At 35.0% G+C, this 17,930-nt stretch overlaps 2 long non-coding RNA genes across 2 annotated transcripts in view; one reads left to right on the top strand and one right to left on the bottom strand.

Annotated features, from left to right (window-relative positions):
* The window catches only part of LOC116550656, a 557,810-nt gene that overhangs the window by 307,428 nt on the left and 232,452 nt on the right, over positions 1 to 17,930 (top strand). The window lies entirely within an intron of this gene.
* LOC116550673 lies at positions 1,575 to 10,502 on the bottom strand. Its single transcript, XR_004268530.1, has 3 exons — positions 10,328 to 10,502; positions 6,030 to 6,034; positions 1,575 to 1,595 (listed from the first exon to the last, which is right to left on the bottom strand). It is a non-coding gene; the product is annotated as an uncharacterized LOC116550673 (long non-coding RNA).

The raw sequence follows: 17,930 nt of genomic DNA, 5'->3' as shown, positions 1-17,930 counted from the left end.
GCTTCCTTATCTAACTTGCTTCTTCTGCTTCTGTAAAATTCTGCTTCAGCTAGGCTCCCCCTCCCCTACTTATATCAAGGTATAAAGGAAAATCAAGCCCCTTCCTCAGGGCCAAGAGAATTTTGAGTATTAGCCATCTCTCGGTTGATGGCTAATTAATAAAGGACTCTTAATTTGGAACTCAGAGCATGGCGCTTTCCTTCTACCTTGCATGGATACAAGACGTGTCATATTTTGAAGCTAACTTTATAGACACAATATGATATGATATTTTATATTATATTTTTGACCATATTTTTTGACTGTTCTCTATGAACATTAACAAAAATAGTGTTTTCCTCCCTACCTCTACTTCTTAAACTTCTTCCCCTCTACGATCTTATTTTAATTGATCAGAGATTTTCACTTTATCAGTTTAAGATAATATTTGACCTCAAATTATAAATTATGCAAATATCAAAATGCTAAACTAATTTCCACCTTTTCTCCTCCTTTCTCTACATTTTCAACTCACATAATTAAAATTCTTACTGTCTGGATTTACAAGATTCACATTTTTCTTTAGAATCACAATGCCCCACTTGTAGTCCCAGCCTTTCAGCAAATGAGAAGCAATGCTTACTTTTTAGTATGCCTGCTACAGTTTTTCTTCCTCTGGAAATCTTCTCAAGACTTATACATAACAATGATATTATTTCAAAACTTGAATATTTAATTAAAAAGCCAAATGCCTTTCATATCAATAAAGATGATCTGATTTTTATCTTCATTCTGTCATCTGGGATATTATATATAATAATTTTCCTGTGATAAACCACCTGTAAAATTGGCATAACCCCTACTTGGTTGTGCTGTATGAACCTGTTAATATGTTTTAGATTCCATTAATTGAAGAGTTTTGCATTTATTCATGAGTAGTATTGGTCTGCAGGTTTTTTTTTGTTTGTTTGTTTTTTTTTTTTTTTTTTTTTTTTGGAATGCCTTTGGCTTTAGTTGTAGGTTAATATTAGCTTCACAGAACAAATTAGGAAGTCTTCACTCCCATTTCTCAGAAGATTTTGAAAAAGATTGGTGTTAATTTGACTTTATGTATTTGGTAGTATTTACCAGTTAAATAATTTGACCCTGGACTTTTTTTTGTTGAAAGTTTTCTGCTTATAGAATCAATCTCTTTATCTGTTCTAGGTATAGTCAGTTTTATATTTCTTCTTGAATCATTTTGATAGGGTCTGTGTTTCTAAGGAATTTATCCATTTCATCTAGGTTATGCAATATGTTGGTGTACAGTTGTTCATATCATTATTCTCTTATAATACTCTTCAATTTCAATAATGGTGGTAGTAATATCCTCATGTCTGTTCCTGATTTTAGTAATTTGAGTCCTCTTTTTTTTGAAGTTCACACTAGTTAAAAGTTTGTAAATTTTAAAAATCTTTTCAAATAGCCAACTCTTGGTTTTGCTTATTCTTTTTATTTTTCATTTCACTATTTGATATCTAATCACTATTATTTTCTTTTCCTAGTTTTTTATTTTGTCTGCTCTTCTTTTTATGGCTCATTGAGGTGTAAAGCTGGGTTGTTAATTTGAGACCTTCCTTCTTTTTTAATGTGGCGTTTATAGCTATACATGTTTGCAGTGGTCCAAACGGTGTGTTTCCCTAAAATTCACATGTTAAGGTGACAGTGTTAGAAGGTAAGGTCTTTGAAAAATACTTAGGTGATAAAGGTGGAGCCAACCTCATGAATGGGATTAGTGCCTTTATAAATAGGCCCCCAGAGAGTTGCTTTTCCCCTTTTTAGCATGTGATAATACAGCTAGAAGAAGCCATTTATGAAACACAGACCTGGTCCTCACTAGACACTGAGTCTACCAGCATCTTGATCTTGGTGTTCCCAGCTTTAAGAACTGTAAGAAATAAATTTTATAATTTATAAAGTCAGCCAGTTTATAGTGTTTTGTTATTGCAGCTCAAATGCACTAAGGATTTTCCTCTGAGTACTATTTTCACAGCTTTGCATAAGCTTTGATAGGCTGTATTTTTATTTTAATTCAGCTCAGAGAATTTTTCAATTTCATAATTTATTATTTTATCCATTCTTTAAGACTATGTTTAATTTCCACATTTTTGTAAGATTTCCTTCTGCTATTAATTTTTAATTTCATTCTATTGTGATTAACAAAAATATTTTATACGATTCAATTTTTTAAAATTTGATTTTTTCGTCCTAAAATATTTTATCATGTGCACTTGAAAAAAAATGTCTATTTTGCTGTTGAGTGAGCATTCACTATACGTGAATATAATTGGTTTATAGTATTGTTCAAATATTCTATGCCCTTGTTTCTCTCGCTCTCTTTTTTTTTTTTGTGTGTGTGTGTGTGTGGTTGTTATAGCCACTATTGAAAGTTAGACACTGAAGGCTCCAACTATTATTATTGAATTATCGATTCCTCCCTTCAATTCTGTCTGGTTTTTCTTCATGTATTTGAGACTTGTTAGATGCATAAATGTAACATAATTGTTATATCTCCTTGATGAATTGACCTCTTTAATGTGTCATATAGTAATCTTTTCTTATCCACATTTTTGCTTTTTGTGTTTTCAGTTGTGGTCAAGTGACCCAAAATTAAATTATTAAATACAAAATTTCAGAAATAAATAATTCATAAGGTTGTTTTTTTTTTTTTTTTTTTTGGTTGGAGATGGAGTCAAGCTCTGTCGCCCAGGCTGGAGTGCAGTGGCACAATTTCGGCTCACTGGAACCTCTGCCTCCCAGGTTCAAGCAATTCTCCTACCTCAGCCTCCCCAGTAGCTGGGATTATAGGCGCCCACCACCATGCCCAGCTAACTTTTGCATTTTTAGTAGAGATAGTTTCACCATGTTCAACAGGCTGGTCTCAAACTCCTGACCTCAGGTGATCTGCCTGCCTCAGCCTCCCAAAGTGCTGGGATTACAGGCGTGAGCCACCACCCCGGCCAATTCATAAGCTTTTAAGTTGGACAGCATTCAAAGTAGCATGATGAAATCTTATGTCATCGTAAGATTTGTCCTATTTATGACACAAATCATCCCTCTGTACAGTGCATCCACACTGTATACATCACCTGCCTGCTATTCACTTAGTAGCAGCGTATCAGATACATTGTTACAGTATTTCAGTGCTTGTGTTCAAGTAGCTCTTATTGTTATATTGGGCTTCAGGGGTTCAGGGGTGCCCTAAGTTCCCCTGAGAGGATATTTCTCCAGGTTCTTGTTCTATGCCCTCTAGGAGAGCATGCTGTAGTGTGCTTATAAAAGTAAATGCCAGACTCAAAAGTGTTGGTAGAAAGTGATTTATCTAAAGCAGAGAGAGAAAAAGAAGGAGAGAGAAACAGCTAACTCACACTGAGTGAGGAGAAAGAAGAGCCACTCTCACACTGTAAGAAGGGTTCCCAGAGGGGAAAACCAGACCAGGAAAGCTCCTCTCACACTGAGTGAGAGAATCCAGAAAAGTGGAATCCGAGAGTGGAAAGACAGCTTCCACACTGAGTGGAAGGGAATCGAGAGAGAGAGATGGAGTTTAGGAGAGGAAAAGCAGCTTCCACACTGGGTGGAAGGGGACTCCAAAGGGAAAATCCAGGGGAGAAAGAGGGCTCCCACTATGTGGGAGGGGATTTCAGAGAGCTGGAAATCCGGTATTGGTGAAGGAGCAGGGGAATTTATCCTGGGAGAAATTCCCACCTCCCGAAGCTCTTCTGGCCAATGAAAGGAGTTCCTTTAAACTTCCGCTGGGGTGATTGACTCTTAGTTTCTTCCCATGCTGGAGAAATTTAAACATTGAATTTCCAGATTGAAGATGGATGGGAGGGGGAGAAAATATGGCTCCGGTAAGTTCTTGCCCTAGAAATTCCACCCCCTTGTGGAACCAAAAGAGAACACATTCCCTCATTGTTTTACTTAATAATGGCCCCAAAGCACCAAGATAGAGATACTGGCAATTCAATTAGGCCAAAGAGAAGCTGTAAAGTGCTTCCTTTAAGTTTAAAGATGAAAGCAATAGATTTAATAACAAAAAAATTGCATGCTGAGGTTTCTAAGATCTACAGTAAAAATGAATGTTATATCTGTAAAGCTGTGAAGAAGAAAAAAACCTATTTCTTCACTATGTATAAGTACTGTCAGTGGTTTCAGGAATCCACTGGGGATATCTGAACTTATCCCCATGATAAGGGGGTATGAATATAATGTCCTTCTTTGTCTTTTATAATAATTTTTGTATTTAAATATATTTTATCTAACATTACTATAGCCAATACAGCTGTTTTTTGGTTCCCATTTGTATGGGATATATTTTTCCACCTTTCAATTTTAAATTATTTGGGTTTTGGGATCTAAAGTGAGTCTTTTATAAATAATATATAGATGGATAATTTTTTAAAAGCCATTCTTCCAGTCTCTGCCTTTAAATTGGAGCATTTAATCTGTTTGTTGTAATTACTAACAAAAGAGAAATTACTTCTGCCATTTTGCCATTCATTTACGTCTTTTTGTTACTCAATTTCTCCATTTTTATTGGCTAGATAAAAATGTCTTCCTTTTTATTAGATAAATATTTTCTATTGTACCATTTCAATTCCTTTTCTCATTTGTTGTACTACGGACTTTTTAGTTATTTTCTTAGCTGTTGCCTGAGCATTGTAATTGATGTGTCAATTTATAACAATTTAGCTCAGACAAGTGCCACTTTACCTTCAATAGTGTACCAGACTTGGCTCCTACGTAGCTGTACTACCTCTTTATTTATTGTCACAAATTACGTGTTTCTATATTTTGTGTCCATCACCATACATTTATACTTATTGTTTTATGCTTTTGTTCTTTATATAGGGAATAAAGAGTAAACCCAAACTACATTACTATGGATATCTATTTTTATCTTTGTAGCTATGGTTTTTGAAGTTCTTTATTTCTTCATGTAGATCTGAATTACTGTTGGGTATTTCATTTCAGTCTCCCTTTTCTTCCTTTTATATCTCTCCCTCTTTTCTACACTTTCACTTCTTCTTGTCCTATTTCTGCCTGTTCTCATTTTATACCATTTATACCATTAAAAGTATATTCCATAATCTCTGTTTTCCTTAAATACCATGTTTTCAAAAGCTTTATCAAAATTTCTCGTATATTAATTTCATCTGAATAAATCAATCTAGCCAGGATTGGTTTCATTTTCTGTCTCTCCTAACATTAGCTATCTTCTCCTATTTACATTTTTGTTTGAAGGCTTATTTTTCTCTCTTATTTTCTTTCAACTTTACATACCTTTTGTTGGTTTTTCAACTATTCACATCTTTTTAGACTCCAAATTCCTCACCAGGCCTGTTATTGACAGGTTAGTGCTCCTCCAGTGCAATGATATTGGAAAATTTTTAGAACTTGATCACTGATTTAATAAGTGGGCTGTTGAGTTTCTGTCGTGAGACTGCCTTTCTTTCTGCATCTGTGAGCCAGCAGCCTCACTTAAGAATAGCCACAGGTAAAGGTTTGCAGTAGATTTCTTCAGCCTTCTTTACTGAACCCTTGAGGCCAGTCTCCATCTTCGTTTCAAGTATCAACTTGACTCTGAGCCCTTGCCTTGCATAAAGCAACTTTTATGTCTGTTACTTTGAGGCAGTTCATGCTGGGCCTGTCTACTTGCTTCTAAACAACATGAAGGCCAACTTGCTTATAGCTCAGCTCACTTCACAACCCAAATGCATTTCTGTTCCATTTGGTTCACAGAAACATGACTGTTTTATAAGCCCGATTATGTTCCTTCTCTCATCTGTTTTTTTTTTTTTTTAACTATCTATTACTGCTATGTGTCTCAGAGCAGAAGGAGTGTCTAAATGCAAAATCTTGCAGAACCCAGCTTGCTATAGAACTAAGATCTATAATAGAATCATAATTGAGAAACTGAATTACTGAATTCCTGATGTTTTGAGTTTTTTTTTCACAGAAGAATATCGATACGAGGGAGGTCAAACATGCCGTCCTGCTGCTCTACCAACTATCTCTCTTATCAATGAAACACATCAATAATTGATTCCAGTATGTTTTTCCATTTGACCTGAATACAGCATTAGATATTTCTTAAAACAGAAAAAAAATACAAATCAGGATTGGCATAAAAAATAAAATGTATTAGTCATTAAGTACAAGATTTTAATATTTTTATGTAATTTATAACTCTAAAATCTCTACTCATTTTTAAAAATGTTCCCTTATTCCGGTTTCATGTTTTTTTGCCTGATAATCAGGCAAGAACTCACCTGCAATTCTTGTGTTTTCTTACTATAACTCCCACTGTCCTACCCTATCAAATTTGAATTATTTCCTATTTGATATTCATGAAATTTAGCTTTACTATCTTCCTAGCTAACAAAGTAATCTCTGAACAAAATATGCAATGTAGAATATGCCATCTTTTCAGGATAATATATTTGTGTAATGAGTGTCATTTGGAAATAATACTCTGAGCCATACAAAGAAATGAAGACCCAGTGTTTTGAGATAGTTTATCTTTTGTTGTCCTGAGTATTATAATATTTATATAAGCCCTTCTTTCTGAATAACATAAACATTTAAATCTATTCCTAAGTGAATATCTAATTCAAACTATGTAATTTTGCCCTATAAATCCAAAGTGGAAAAAAATACAAATTATTATGTAGAATGTGGTAAAAATAATTGTGGTTTCTAGTAATTGGTAAAAACATAGGTTATTTAAAATTTTAATGTTTCACCATTTACTTCCAGTATTAAATGGGGGAAGGTGATACTAGCACATATTAGTAGAAATTTGAAAAACATACACTTGAATATCTTTAAGATATTCAGTGTTGCTCAAATCTTTAGGGAAGGATTGATTTTAAGAGATAGACTCAGCACTTGACATTTTACTAAGACCCTAAACAGTCTTAAAAATAATTTTAGCCTTTATGTGCTAGCCTATACAGAGAAATAAATGAAAACACAAATTTTCTGGACAAATTTTTATTTCTGACTTCACACTCTTTGGGAAAAAGAAATTACACAGCAGCACCACCCACAGCTCTGAAGTTTTCTAGCTCTGTCCCCAGTGATCCCTTAGAGATTGTAGTCCTGTGCAAGTTCATCCCCAGTGGTTCCGGAATCACCTTTGAGTGATTATCTGAGATATGCTAAGAGAGCGCAATCTCTAACATACAAAGATGAAATTCTTCATTCCTCCTTTCCTAACTTGGTACTATCTTGAAATATTGCTGCTATCCAAAGTGGTAAGTCAGTTCCCAAATCCTCTAAATGACCACTTTTTTTTCTGATATCAGGAGATCATGGCTGGTGCTCCTGATGCTTCCAGTATTCAAAGCCCCAAACACTACAATAGGAACCAATTGAAATTCTATGATTAATGCTTATGTTCCTCAGCAGCAGAATAACTGTCATCTCCAAATCGGGATGCCTTTTTAAATGGCAGTCAATATTTCACAGAAATTTAGAGTGGTACATTTTAATTTGTAGAATCTTGATTGCTGTGTTGAATGTGATTCTATAGGACTTATTTGGGGGCAATGCTGAGAAACAGATCATCGTCCTTCTCTTCTGATGTCTTACCTCCCTAGCTTAGACCAAACTCAGGAAGCTGATAGGTCTTGTTCAGTAAGGGCACCTACCTTCCTGCCTCATCTTGTTCATTAGTCATATTCACTACACACATCTAGATTTTAGTCAGCCTTTCTCATGGGCTGGCTATGTGGTCTCATAGTTTAATAGAAATTTTTTGAAGAAAATTTCTTACTATTGAACAGAGATAAAAAATGGCTCTGTGACAAAATGCATTTTGATATTTTATCCTAAAATTCAAAATATAGTTGGGTATCTACAAAATGATTATTGAGTTAAACTTTATTCTAAATTGCATTTGATAGACTTTTAAAAAATTATTGAAGAAGAGATCAGAATATAATAAGCTATTGACTATCAAAACATAGATAATGATTTTAAAATGTATAATGCCTGTCCATCTGAAGAGTATGAATGCTGAGTAGGAGTAATTCACTCTCTTTTCTAGTAAATTATGATATTCAATTAATTTCTTTTCAAGTGTTGTATCTGTTGGAACTGAAATGCTTTATAAGGAAAGCATCATTGGTGACTATAGCTGCTAAATAGAAAGTTTTTCAGGCAACCCCGTAATGATATCTGTTTTCCAGTTTCTGAAAATAAATGCCTTGGATGTAAAATGAGAGGTCTATATTTAATTAGAAATAATTTACATCAGTCTCAGAAGAAAGTGCCTCTCCCTAGTGACAAGGGTCACAGTATATAACTAGGTATTTTAGAAATGCTACTTGGTAGATAACCTAGTCTTGCTTTTCTAGGTGATCTCAAAGAGCTCATTAAATAGCAAACCTCACATATTTTGCTATGCATGATTTCTCAAATGCTGGAGAATTAAATCCCAGTGGCCTACTGCTTGTCCACTTCATTTGATACTGTGGTTTTGGCTTGGAGTGGCTGATATGTCAGTACCTTGACAGATAAATGACATTTGTTTAATTTAAATGATACTCATCATGCTGCCTTTTGTTCTAAAGCACTATGAGGTTAATTGAGCAGATATGAAAAATTAGCCAGGCTAAAATTGCCTCTGCTCTAAATCAGAATTATTAATTCACTGGCCTTAATTTAGAGCTTCTCCATTTTGTCTGATACACAGAATCATGTAGACCGTTTAAGGGAGAAAATGCTAAGGATACTAACCCAATTTTAAAATTTTCATGTGACTAAGAATTTCAGCATTGTCAAATTTAACAGATTTCAAATGCTGACACTGGAAATATGACTTTTATATCTAACAATTTACCCTATTATACTGAAAGGGAAATGTGAGGGTTGGTCTTATCAGTGACTTTTAATTTGCAGGTTTGCTTATGACCTTCAAAACCATTTCCCACTAAATATAATCTTTGATTTTATGAATACACAGTGTCTTTCCATTTTACACAGATAACAATGCAGCTCAGACTTCATATCTTATAGCACTATAATTAAGGCCACATTCACTGTGTTTCCATATAGTAAGTAATTACAAAGGTGATTGGAACATTTCTATAGAGGATTAGCTCAATTTATCAAGCTGTGTCTATTGTGGAATAAATGAGCAGAGGCACCCTTCAGCTAAACTATCTTCCGCCCTCTCCCTAAAGGGTATGAATGGGCTGAATAGAATTATGTACTACAGTCCAGTGAACTTCATCACCTATATTTAAGTGCAGTTTCCAAAGTGGGGACCACCAGGGAAGATTAAGAGTCTGTCTGAAGAGAGAGTGTTATTTCCTATTGCATCTCCTCCTTACTAGTCATCTTCTTTCCCTTCCAATGTCCAGTTTACATGTACAAATTAATCCATATCTTATATATGGATTGGGTGCTATATTGGGACATCCTTCATAGCCAGAATTGTGTTTCAAAATATCTTAAATCTACAAGACATATATCCTTTAAATCTAAAAAAGCAAAGATTAACTTTTTCACAGTCTATTATACTGTTATATATTCATGTATAGTAATATAATTTTACAGATGTGCTTAAATCTCTTTTTAACTGTTTGTATATGTTTCTCATTAGACAGAGTTAGTGGATTTCTGGAAGGCAAGAATTCTAGCACTTAAAACATTTGGAAATATAACACAGGTAAGCTCTGCCCTACTTCTTTATCAAGTCACTAGTATAACACCGAGTCCAGTTCTAGTCATGGAAAGTCAGTTGTAAACATGACTAATAAACAGATACATTAACCAAGCTCCAGAGAACTTGAGGCAGCAGGCATTATAAGCAAAAGTGCATAGTGAACTCTGCAGATACCACGTAATATCAGGACTTATTTACAGGTTATATTCCTATAAGGAAAACCAAGTTTCTTTAAATTTACATGTATGAATTTAGATAGAATTTTTAAATGAATAAGGGCAAAAGAGCATTAAATAAAGGCAAAGGTAATTAAAAATATGTTGCTTGTAGAGATATTGTCTTTATTGATAGTAATTTCTATCCAATACATTTGGAGATTAAAAAAAAATTAAACAATCTCAAAAAAGCAATGTTTGACTTTTTCCAGTGATTTTTACTTTAATTTTGTTAATGATTGTTAGATCTAGAAAGCCAAAGGGCCTAAAAGAATCATCTTTTGAAAAATTGTTTTTAAGTCATCTATGACAAACCCACAGCTAACATTATACTACCTGGGCAAAAGCTGGAAGCATTCCCATTGAAAACCAGCCAAAGACAAGGATTCCCTCTCTCACCACCCCTATGCAATACGACATTTGAAGTCCTGGCCAGCGCAATCATGCAAGAGGAAGAAATAAAGCCGCCTTCAAATAAGAAGAGAGAAAGTCAAACAGTCTCTATTTGCAGATGACATGATTCAATATTTAGAAAACCCCATAGTCTTGGCCCAAAAGCTTCTTCAGCTGATGAACAACTTTAGCAAAGTTCTAGAATAAAAAAATAAATGTAGAAAAATTACTAGCATTCCTATACACCAACAATAGACAAACTGAGAGCCAAATCAGGAAAACACACCCATTCACAATTGCCACCAAAAAAAAAAAAAAAAAAAAAAAAAAAAAAAAACACCTGGAAATTTTATTCAGCTAATAAATACAGCTAAGCAGGGAAGTGAAAGATCTCTACAATGGGAATTATAGAACACTGCTCAAAGAAATTGGAGAACACATAAACAAAAGGAAAAGCATCCCATTCTCATAAATATGAAGAAACAATATCATTAAAATGGCCATACTGCCCAAAGCAATTTACAGATTCAATGCTATTCTTATCAAACTACCAATGACATTCTTCAGAGAAATAGAAAAAAATATTTTAAAATTCATATGAAACCAAAAAAAGCCCAAATAGCCAAGGTGATCCTAAGCAAAAGGAACAAAGCTGGAGGCATCATGTTACTTGACTTCAAACTATACTACAGGGCTACTGTAGCCAAAACAACATGGCACTGATACAGAAACAGGCACATAGAACCATGGAACAGAATAGAGAGCTCAGAAATAAGGCCACATTTCTACGACAATCTAATTTTTGACAAAGGTGACAAAAAGAAGCAATGGGGAAAAGACTATTCAATACACAGTGCTGGGATAACTGGCTGGCCATATGCAAAAGACTGAAACTGAACCCCTTCCTTTCACCATACACAAAAATTAACTCAAAAATGGATTAAAGGCTTAAATGTGAAATTCAAAACTCTGAAACTCTGGAAGATGACTTATGCAATAACATCCTTGACACAGGAATGGGCAAAGATGCCTACGTCTTTGCATCATGACAAAGATGCAAAAAGCAATTGCAACAAAAGCAAAAATTGACAAATAGGATCTAATTAAACTAAAGAGTTTTTTCAGAGCAAAGGAAACCATCAACCTACAGAATGGGGGGAAATATTTGCAAACTATGGATCTGACAAAGGTTTCATATTCAGAATCCATAAGGAACTTAAAGAAATTTACAAGAGGGAAACAGACAAGCTGATTAGAAAGTAGGCAGATGACATGAACAGACACCTTCAAAAGAAGACATACAAGCAGCTAATAAGCATATGAAAAAAGCTCAATATCACTGATCATTAGATAAATACAAATCCAAAGCACAATGAGATACCATCTTACGTCAGTCAGAATGGCTATTACTAAAAGTAAAAAAATAACAGATGCTGGTGAGGTTTCAGAGAAAAGGGAACACTCATACACTGTTGGTGGGAGTGTAAATTAGTTCAGCCATTGTGGAAAGCAATATGGCGATGCCTCAAAGAGCTAAAAGCAGAACTACCATTTGACCCAGGAATCCCATACTAGATATATACCCAGAGGAATATAAACCATTCAATGATAAAGACGTTAATATGCATTGCAGCACTATTTACAATAGCAAAGACATGGAATCAATCTAAATGCCCACCAATGACGAATTGGATAAAGAAAATGTGTTACTATACACCATGGAATACGATGCAGCCATAAAAAAAGACTTTTGCAGGAACATGAATGGAGTTGAAGGCTATTATCCTTAGCAAACTACCACAGGAATAGAAAACCAAATAATACCACATGTTCTCACCCGTAAGTAGGAGCTAAATCATGAGAACTTATGAACACAAAGAAGGAATCAAGAGACACTGGAATCCATTTAAGGGTGTAAGGTAAGAGGAAGAAGAGGAGCAGCAAAGATAGCTATTGGGTACTGGGCTTAATATCTGACTGATGAAATTATCTGTACAACAAACTCCCATGAACAAATTTACCTATGTAACAAAACTTCACGTTTTCTTGAACCTAACATAAAAGTTTTCTTTTTGCCATTATCATTTCTTAAATCATGGTTCAAATTATATGTTTAGAAAGTATTTCTTTCATCACAAAAAATCAACATTCTCTGGCTGGTAAAAATTGTAAAACTAGGCTGGGCATGGTGGCTCACACCTCTAATCACAGCACTTTGGGAGGCCAAGGCTGTTGGATCACCTGAGGTCAGGAGTTTGAGACCACCCTGACCAACATGGATAAACCCCATCTTGATTAAAAATAAAGTATTATCAGGGCATGGTGGTACATGCCTGTAATGCCAGCCACTCGGGATGCTGAGGCAGGAGAATCACTTGAATCCAGGAAGTGGCGGTTGCAGTGAGTTGGGATCGTGCCATTGCACTCCAGTGTGGGCAAAAACAGTGAAATGCCATCTGAAAAAAAAAATTGTGAAACTATAACCTTTTTTTTGACCTTATTTTTTGGATACATTTTACCTTTCTCTATTTAACAAAGTGAATCCAAGCCAATACTCCTGTTGAATACACTATATCAACTTTAAAACTTTGTTAAAGATATTAATAAGAACTTTGTTCAGAGTCTTCTCATAGACTTTAAAATCTTCTACCTCAACATATGCAATGGCATATTGTTAAACAAGTTGTGTCTGTGGCCTGTTATCAGAAGGAGAAGTTGGAACACTTCTCCCTACTGCATCTGAGTATTGGAGTTGCCAATGAAATCACAGTGCAGTCAAGCACTGGGTGGATACACTTAACTCACAAAGAGAAGAGACACAGTAAATCAGCTTCAGCAGTGGGCATTGGTCTCCTATGGCCAGCAGGCCCTAGGAATTGACATGGGGCAATTAGCCTGAACACTCTTCTTGTGCTACGACAGGACTCTGTTCACTCTCAACAGGGGACAGACATAGTAGTGTAGTTGGCCAGGTGTCATATAATTCACATGCTAAAGTAGAACAAAGAAGTAACATTGAGTTTAAAACCAGAAAAGATATTTATATTCCAGGTGTTAAGTATGGCGTAGGGGGTGAGGCCTCTTCATTGTTGGTTAGAAAGTGCTCCATTCTTATGTGACTGAGAGGGGGTCAAAAGACTGCATACAGAACTGCGTTTTCCAACATACATTTCTACCTATAAATTAAAGTAGGAAAAGCCAAATAATTTTTGCTAAGGTTTAAAAAAATGTGCAAAATTAAAAAAAATGGAATTCAATCATATGGAAAGGCCAAGCTAATATGTAATTCTGAAAAAGTATATTTATAATCAAATATGGATTGTGATGAAGAAAATTTGGTTTCATTGAAATGCAGGATATTTATATACATAGAAAATAAGCAGTTAAATGATACAACGAATAAAAAAATTCCTCATACAGCAAAAAAATCAACTACCATGAAGAAAATTCGGTTTCATTGAAATGCAGGATGTTTATACATGTAGACAATAACCAATTAAATGGTACAATAAAGGAAAATTCCTCATACAGAAACAAAAATCAACAAAGATGATAGACAATGTGGAGGGGAAAAATGACAAGGAATTCAACACAATGTTCTTGAAAGGCAGAAGAGTATAGTTGAACAAAAGAAAAGCGTTTGCAAGAAAGAAAACTGTGCTTCCTTTTTTCTTTCTTTCTTTGTTATCATTAAAATTTTCTGTAGAGACAGAGTCTCATTATGTTGGCTAGCCTGGTCCTGGGTGCTGGGCTTAAGTGATCCTCCTTCCTCAGCCTCCCAAAATGCTGGGTTTACAGGCATGAACCACTGAACTTGGGCTGCAAGAAATAAAATATTCTTGTATGGGATATTTGATCTGTATAGGTATAGGACAATGTCAATTCTCCCAAGTTTTATTATGTTAAATTATAAATATGACTTAATCACAATAAAATATGCATGCTTTTCTAGAAGGTAAGCTGAATTTAAAATTTATTCAGAAAAATAAATAAGCAAGAATAGCCTGGGAAATATTGAAAATGAAAATTGACGGAAAAGGGTTCGAGGGTGTTGTATATTAAAGTATAATAGAGAGGAGTGACATTAGCAAGAAAGCAAGAGAAGGTCCCCCATTCATATCTTTCCACAGCCAAAATAATTTTGTAGTGATCCATGGACAAAAGTGCCTTTGTGGGAGCCTTGGTATTCAGATAGGAAATTGTGAAAGAGAAAAGGACCACAATACCTAAGAGGGGCATTTTGAGAAGGCAGACCCATGCTCAGGTAGTAGAATCACCAAGTGAGTTTTCTGCTCCAGACCAGAAAACTGTTACATCCCCCTGTGGAATTGGCTACTTGTACACTTGGCCTTGATCCTGCTACTACCTGGGTGAAATGGGAAGAGCCAAACCCACTCATGTCTCAAGTTATAGACATAAGTGCCAATCTCTGTCCCAGTTATGGACCCTGAAATGGCCCTGAAATTCAGCTTTAGCTTCTCTCAACTACAGTCTGAGAGTAAGCCTATTTGCACAGGATGCAAAGGGAAATATGTCCATGTGAATTGCCAGAACAGTCTTGCTGATTTCAGTTCTATAGCACATCCTGAAACTACTCCAAAACTCAACTTCATCACCTCTTAGCTTCAGTTTGAAAAGAGACCAAATGAGAGACATGTCTGCCCATGGCCCCAGAGGGAGGCTGCAGAGCTTGGTCTTGGCTGTGGACTCTGAAGTATCCCTGTGACTTGGTACTAAGCTCTCTCAGGCACAGTCCTAGGCCTGTATTTCTTGCCCAGGGACTCCACAAATGACCCATTGGGAGTCCTCTCAGGGATCCTGAGAAAGGGATCTGTGTACCTGATAAGGGTCCACTGTCTGGATTCTGAGGCAGACCCTCATTCCAATGCCAACTCTAGTGATCAAGGTCCTGGAGGTAATTCAGTTCCCCCAAAGACCAGACAGGACCCACACTGACTACAGTCCATGTACTTTGGCCTACCAACTGAAGAGTGAAGACCCCACTATAAACTTAGCAGTAGCTACATGATCGGGCTCCAACTCTACTTGACTATGATCCTGGAAGCAATCCTGTTAGCCTGTGGACCTCAGAGAAGAAGGCCTTTACCTGCCTAAGCCAGTCTGTAAAGGCTGAAAGAGGATTTTTCTCTTTCAAATGCATAGACAACAATACAAATTTATATCAATAATGAGGAATCAGGCAAATGTGACACCCTCAGATGAAACCAATAAAGCCCCAGTAACTTCAAAAAACTCAAAACAACCATTTTAAAGAAACTTAATTAGATACAGAAAATAAAGATAGACCACTAAATAAAGACAGAAAAATAATGCATAAACAAAATAAAAATTTATTAAAGAAATAGAAATTACAACAAAGAACCAAACAGAAATCATGGAGATGAAGAAGATAATGACAGAAATAAAAAATTCCATAGAGAACTTCAACAGAAAACTTGATAATGTAAAAGAAAGAATTAGCAAACTCAAATGCAGATTATTTGGTATTAGGCAATTTGAAAAAGTAAAAAAGAAAAAATGTAAAGAAAGCTTAAGGGACACATAGGACAGTATCAAGCATACAGATGCAGAGATTATAGAAGTTTTAGAAAGTGAAGAGAGTGAGAAAGTGACAAAAAGTTTGTTTAAAGTCAAACTGGCTGAAACTTTCCAAATCTTGGGAAGGATATGGACATCCATATCCATGAAGAAAATGAGTGAACAAAAAGGATGCAATTCAGTTCATGAGAATTACAATGGTAGATTAGATTGCCAACATCTGAATAAACTAATTTTAACATCTCTAAATATGTGACAATCAGACATGCTATCCCTCCTGGTATAACATAATAAGTACACAGTACCGCCTATGGTGTGTTTTTGCTAAAAATATTCAACTTAAGTCTTATGCCACTGAGTATATATACCCATTTACAGGCAATTTATGGGCTAAAGAAACAAGTTCAATGACCTAATGTGGAAGCAGTAGGCCAAATCTAGAACATGGGAAATTCTATAAGGCAAATAAGCTTGTCTTCAACAAATAAATTCTGTGAAAAAATAACAGGGCCGTGGGAACAGTATAGATGAAAAGAAACTGTGTAAGGGGCGTTTTAAGCAAATGCAATAAATTGAATTGATGTGAAACTTAATTTCATCAAATCAAAAATCAGGACTACTTAGACACAGATTAGGTGCCAATTAACATTAAATAATTAGTTGACTTGATTAAGTGTGATAATTGTGTTGTGGTTAGTTTAAAAAATCTTTATTTTTTAGAGCTATTACATTGTGAAGTTATTTAGAGGAGGGTTTTGCTTTAATACACTGAAGCAAAATAGGTGGGAAATAGACGAGAGATTAGGAAACATTGATGAATGTTGAAATAAATGTGATCAGTTTATTATACTATCATTTTTATTTTCTTACATTTAAACATTTTCATCATAAAATGAAAATATTCAAATATACACAACAAAAGCTGTGCTGCTGAGTCATATGCCATCAATTTAAGCCAGAGTCGGGAATGGGTGACTAATTGGCAACAATGGAACCCACACGATAGCAGAATATGCTTCTGTTTTGACAAGCAAAGACAAGCCCATAAGAAAGTAGTTTTATTTCCTTCTAGCTGCGTGAAGAAGTTAATTAAAACCATGGTAAAAAAATATGACTTTAAAAAGAAAGCCACTCTTTTTAGAGGAGAAAGAAAAGGAGAGCACTGATCAAAGCCTGGCTATTCTAGAAAGCAGAATAGCAGACCCTGTGGTTCCAATGTGGTTCCTGTCAAGCCTAGTAAAGGCAAAAGATAGAGATGGGTATAAACAATTATTGACTGCAGTATTTACTACTCACATTTGTCTTTTCATTATTTTCGTATGTGCTTCACAATGAATAGCATTTCCCCATGTTTTCTATTTGACTGTGAATGAGTCATGAGCATGCTTACATTATCATTAGATATCATTATATAACTATATACAGTCAGACTTCATAACAACAATTAGATTAACAACAGACCTCATATTCTACAGTGGCTCTATAAGATTATAATGGAGCTGAACTATTTCTATCACCTAGTGATGTCATAGTCATCATAATGTCATAGCACAACATATTGCTCATGTGTTTGTGGTGATGCTGATGTAAACACACCTACTGCACTGCCACTCATAGATAAATATAGCACATACAAGTATGTATAGTGTATAATATTTGATAATGATAATAAATGATTGTGTGTCTGGTTTATGTATTAACTATATGATTTATCATTATTTTAGAATGTACTCCTTCTACTTATAGTGTAAAGCAGCCACAGGCAGGTCCTTCAGGAGGTATTACAGATGAAGGCACTATTACTGGAGAAGATGACAGTCCCAGGCATGTTATTGGCCCTAAAGATGTTCCAGTGGGACAAGATGTGCAGGTAGGATACAGTGATATTGATGATCCTGCTTTCATATAGGCCTAGGTTAATGGGTGTGTGTTAGTTTTTGTCAAATAAAGTTTTAAAAGTAAAAAGAAAAAAAAGCTTACAATAATAAAAAGCTTACTGAGTAAGGATATAAAAAGTGTTAGCTAAGTGTTAGCTAAGTGTTATCATAGTCAAAAAATAAAAAATTAAA

This window comes from Sapajus apella, unplaced genomic scaffold (genome assembly GCF_009761245.1).
Source record: "Sapajus apella isolate SASKATOON/1434 unplaced genomic scaffold, GSC_monkey_1.0 scaffold1, whole genome shotgun sequence".
Classification (NCBI taxonomy): domain Eukaryota; kingdom Metazoa; phylum Chordata; class Mammalia; order Primates; family Cebidae; genus Sapajus; species Sapajus apella.
This window is presented reverse-complemented; position numbering and strand designations above follow the sequence as displayed.